This window comes from Penaeus vannamei, chromosome 5 (assembly GCF_042767895.1).
Source record: "Penaeus vannamei isolate JL-2024 chromosome 5, ASM4276789v1, whole genome shotgun sequence".
In the NCBI taxonomy this organism is placed as follows: Eukaryota; Metazoa; Arthropoda; class Malacostraca; order Decapoda; family Penaeidae; genus Penaeus; species Penaeus vannamei.
Genome location: NC_091553.1, coordinates 30,875,399 through 30,881,468, shown reverse-complemented (window position 1 = coordinate 30,881,468; position 6,070 = coordinate 30,875,399).

The window sequence follows — 6,070 nt, the reverse complement described above, 5'->3', positions numbered from 1 at the left end:
TTGTGAATCATGCTAGGAGATCCTAAGACAGGAATTCCGACAAAAAGATATTAGATTAAAAGCAATTCAGGACTGAGGCTGGGCTTCCCAACACTTGCATGGACTGGATAATTGGTAGAGCTACCATTTAAAGTCAGTATGGAGCAATAGTTGGCAGTATTAAGGTCACACACCATATCTTTGTTGATAATTTGTCATCCTATCTGCGTCACTTGAGATTCTAATGGCAGTTCTTGATGCATTTAGCAAAGTCCAGGACTTTGGGGCCTTGCTAAGAGAACCTGCTCAGTCACATTCTTGTGGTGAGGATATCGAAATCACAATTTTACATATCTTACAACATTGTCCAAGACATAGTTGTCCGACCAGGAAATCTATAGACTTGCTGAAAAGTATTTGGACATGCTGGTAAATGTGTAGACGGACCAAGCTGCATGTCTTCAAGGCCCTGATAATGCATTTTTTCCTTTATAGAAGTGAAACCTGGACCCTCTCTTGTCTTGGTCTCGTCTTGATGCCTTTACAACAGGTCCTTCCACCATACTGTTGTGTACAGCTGCCAGAATCATGTGTCCAACCAACGATTTCATCATGAGACCAGTGTAGGACCTGTTACTTGTACAAGTCAGCCAGTACAGATACCTGGCTTGACCGCTGAGGACAATTCTGTCCACCAGGCAGATTGTTCAGATTTATTGTAAGGAATTAGAGATAGATTGGTGGCTTATTATGAGGGACCCTCATGGCTGCAACAGAATTTCCATAATGATAAAAGGAAAATATTGTTCTCTCAATTTTACTTGCCTTTCCATGAACACTTACTGAAATCTTTCTGTAAACTGGCATTCTTTGTTAAACCAACTTTCAACTGAAAGTGTTGAAGTCATCTCCCACATTAAAAGGAAACCATAAACAACTCTGTGATTTTTGGATCTCCTGTTTTATCAATATTTCTTTAAATGTGTTTTTACTTTTCTGGGGGATGGGGTTGATAAAAAAACAAAATTTCTAGTTTGGAACTTGATCCTATTCAAAAGTTTGAATCTTAGCCAGCTGCCTTTTGATGGAGTGGATATTTCAGAGTAACACAGAACATGATTAGTGAAAGTAATACATTTAAGGCCAACATGAATATAAGGAGACATTGCATGTACTACTTGCTATTTGTTTTTCTTTTTCACTGAACTGCAAAGAGGGGTTTAATAAATGTTCTCTAATGGCTAACAAATTAATTTATTGTAAAAAGATCAACCTAGGAACATTTCTACTACACTAAATATTATCACAGAATACAAGACCAAAGACTGCTATACTCTTCACTTTGCACATTATGTCTAAAGAATCATAAAATATTGTTATACAATCTGTTTGACACTTGGTTTCTTTATGATAAGCATATTTTGTAGTTCCTAACTATGAAAACATTGAAATCCATTTCTGCATCTTGGGTCCAACCTTAGTATATAAAACAAGAAATTTGCATTTCAGGTGACATCATCTAAAGTACAAGGAACAAAAGTTGCAAAATTGAAAAAATATGCTCTGCTTAAATAACATTCCACTCTTTCTATGATGTGTATTTGCGGACATGTGTGAAACCAAGAAACACATATACTGATGCACACATGGACATACACAAGAGCATGCACCAACCCACACGCATGCACATGCATACCCACACCCACACACACACATGCACACCCACACCCACATGCACACATGCAAGCATGGACCTAGACACCCACACACATATATGCATGCATGCAAATATACACAAAGATATGCAAGTGCACATGTATGCATGCAAATACATACACATGCTGCAAACATGATACATACACATATTAACTCGTATAAATGTGTACATACAAACACACGTATGTACCTACACACAGAGACACAAAACAGATGTTTGCACACAAATACATACATATGCAAGCAGACATACACAGAGAAGGTAAGAATCAAGTAAACAGTGAAAGAAAAATATATCTAATCTCTTGCATGTTCTCTGTCTACAGCATCATTTATAACATACAATTACTATACTTGTATTAAACAACTACCAAAAAATAATCCTTTACATCTGTCTACAGGTAGTTAAACAACTTTCCTCATTAACAAAATTGTTACATATAATAGTGAGGTTACTTTAACAGAAAGAAATCCTTGTAACACTACTAACAATCTCTGTAGGAAATAAATTGTATAGAATCATATACAATTAATCAGCTTCCATAAGGCAGTTAAAAAGATATATCAGTTTTCACATTTAGGAATAGACTAGGTAATTTACATTCCGAGCCACACACAACAAAAATATATACATAAAAAGGAAATGTACTCCTCAAAACTTTTCCAGTAATTAATTTCCATGCTAGAAAAACCAAGGCACACAGACACTCATGGACGCATGCACAAACTTGTGCATGCATTGATAATGATGATAACAATGATAATAATAATATTAATAATAATAATAATAACAATAGTCATTGTAATAACAATAGCAATAATAATCAAATAACATAGTCTTAACTAATACTGATTTACTTTTATCATTTCAACTAAAAACTTATCACAAAGATAATTCCTTAGAGGATGGAGAAACATTGAATTTCATTTTTGATTACTGAACTTCATGTGGAAAAATAAATAAACGAAAAAAGGCATTTCCTCCATTTGAATAAAAAAAAAAAAAAAATATTGGAAAAATGTCATGTATCACTACTTTTTAATTACGGTAATAGTCTAAAGTCTTCTGGCTGTTAAGTCCAACTCAATATAAGTACATTAAATACATACACGCAATCTCAGACAATCACAACTTAAATTCTTTTAGAATCAATTTTGAAGTGCAGTACAGACATACAAATTCACTTGGGTCATGTGAACTAGGCAATAATGATAAGTTAAAAATAAAGTTTAATATTTAAACACCATCACTATGATACCTGTTCCACTTGCAGAAAAATAAAATACTGCTTATCAATACCACCATTAAAGATACTATTTCAGAATACCCCTAAAAGACCAAGAATTTCAGTTATCTTTCTCTTCTTGTGCACTGTAATGTTTTAAATTGAACTATTTTTTTCAACTCGGAAAACTTACTCTTTTATGCCTTGATATGTTTAAATGTGAAATATATAATCTCCTTTCAATGCATTCCTTTACACAAAATGAATACCATCTTCATCAAACAAATATAATTTATATCATAGATACAATCATTAAACTTTAATACATTGGTAAATTTCATTCATCAAAATAATTTATTTGTCATATTTGCGCATATTTACATTGTCTTATTCAAGAAAAATAAAATGTTTGTATCCAACATCCACATCATGTGCACAACAACTTACTTTTTTTATTAATCTACCTTACAACAATTACATACTTTCATAGTAGTAAATCTTTATTCTACTCATGTAATGCATTAATGCAAATGTCATTACTAGTAGAACCTGGCATATACAGTTCTTGTAGAAAATGCTTCATCTCTATAAGCATATTGAAACTAACTCATCCTACTTTTTGTTTCATCTATTGACAGAAAGTACCCAAAAATAAAACATGCTATGTAACAATAAGAAATGCAACTACAACAATTCCTGTCCCAGTTTTCTTGTTATAAACTGAAAGCACTTCCTATTAAAATTATATAACCATATTATTTTCATTTCCACTATTCACTTTTTTTTTTCAAATTACATTAATGTAATTAAGGGGACCGTCCAGGGGGTTGAAAATTTTTGGGTCAAATTGAATTAGCTAGTGTATTGTATAGGTACATGAATGAGGAAACTACCAAACAACTATTAAAGCCCAGCTATCATTAGTTCCCGGGTGGCACACGCAAGACCTGCTAAACACCTGGGGAGGTATCCCGCTAATGAGTGCCCGGATACACCTATGTGGACTTTTGCTTGTTGCAATCGTGCATACGACATTTGATTATGACATTGCACATGGATATGAGTTCGTGAATGCTCAAAAAACACTTTTATACCAATATCAGAAATAAATTATATCAGAGTGATTAATGTCAAAATATTTTGTTAAATATATCTAAAAAAACAAACAAGTTTTGTGTCCTTTTACACATGAAATATGTTTCCATCAAGAATCCCTGGTAATATGTTAAAGCTTACGAAGTGATCTGTATGTATACCGAGTACAAAGCACTAATGTTTCAAAATAGCCGTATAAGTAGGGATTGAAATATTTCCGTTAGACTTCGCTCAACGGTCGGTACATAACAGCATCGGTAAATTTGATTTGAATTGAAATTGGTCATTTCCACTGTGAAGTGCAATTCAATACAAAGGGTACCTAAAAGTCAGATCTTTGAACTTTGGAGATATAGGAAAGATACTAATTATTTCATATTGAAGATGATAGTACACAGTAATACCTGCTCTGAGGGAAAAACTATATAGAATTTTGAACTCTTTGGGTGCGCGGTCTTGGTCTAGAGTTGAAAAAGCTATGGCATCCATTTTGTGTGTTTCCAATAAAAAATATTATGTTTAGACATTACCATTGGTGTTAGGTTCCATAAATACGCAAATAACCAACCACACCTCGGCATCTGCATGATTTTATGCACTTCTTAGTAAAGATAATGGGTGCAAATGAATAATCACCGACTCCACACTCGTTTCTCATTGCAGTCTGTAACCACTGTCAGTTATCAAAGACAATGGTTTGAGAGTAAGAACTAATATATTCTATTCCTTTACATACAAAAGTCGATGTAGGCCTACTAAATGAGGACAATTAATTTTTAAAAACTTTATGTGCATGTTTTCATACACATGATCCTCCTCGAAAATTATGAACACCCAGTGACCATCCCCCCACTTCCTCTCCTTGTGTGGAGCATGGGGAAAATTTAACTACTTCAGTAAATCTCTAATTCCATGTACTAAATTTAAAATTTTACAATTCTCAACATTGAACCGTTATGTTGTACTCATGCTAGGACTTTATAACTAGGATGATTTTGTACTGATATTGCCATCCACAATTCTCCATTTCTTCAATATCAAAGAAGAAGAAGAAGAAGAAGAAGAAGAAAAAGAAAAGAAGTTTATATTTGGTTTACATTAGTTGTCTCTATGGTTCAATGCATTTGCTAAACTTTTCAGATGGAAATATCTACTTTTATATCCAAAAATTCAACAAAAAATGAGACATACCTTTACAGAATTGTGTTCCTATTGAGAATGATAATTTCGATTGACTTAGTAATCATCACAACACAAAGTACACTAATTAAGCTTTCTTTCCATATATAACAGCATTGGATTTAGCGAAACATAACAGAGATCACGAACTTTGGCAAGTGTCCAAAGTATAGAACGCCATATCTCCTTACTTTGTTTACACAGCATTAGGAACACCCAACTTTTGTAATTTTTGTGTAATTCAAACGGAGTTTGTTGCTTTCGCTATAGCTTCGGAACCCAGAGGTTATATAAATAGCTGATTTTTGAATTTTGGAATAAATAAAAAAATATAGATTACGTAATGCTGAAAAAAGAAAGCCAAAAATAGTACTCTATATCAACTAGCCCCTGCCCCCCCACAAAAAAAGGAAAATTAAAAAATTGGTTATTTATATGGTCTCAGGGTTATGATGCTCTAACGAAAGCAACAGACAGTGTTTCAATCACATAAAAATTATGAAAGTTGGGTGTTTCTGCGACAGCACACGCACATACAAAAAAAGATTTTTTTTGACTTTTTGGGGGGTGCCGCCTCCTCTATGGAAGGGCGAGGATAAAATTATATATGAGACGAAGCGCAATTATATACTCTATATTATGCAAAAATAATCAATGAGTTATCTCCAACTGATATTTTTTATGATGAAATGAGTAGAGAAAAGTATGTATTTTCCAGGATGGTCCCCTTAAATGTATTTAAAGGAAACCAGACTCAAAAACAATGTAAATAATTCCTCATACTTCTTAAAATGAATTCAAACTTTACTTCCATCAAGTGTAGAAAAGCTTGTGCGATATCCTTCTGTTTTCTTTTACTTCATAAAATCCTTAAA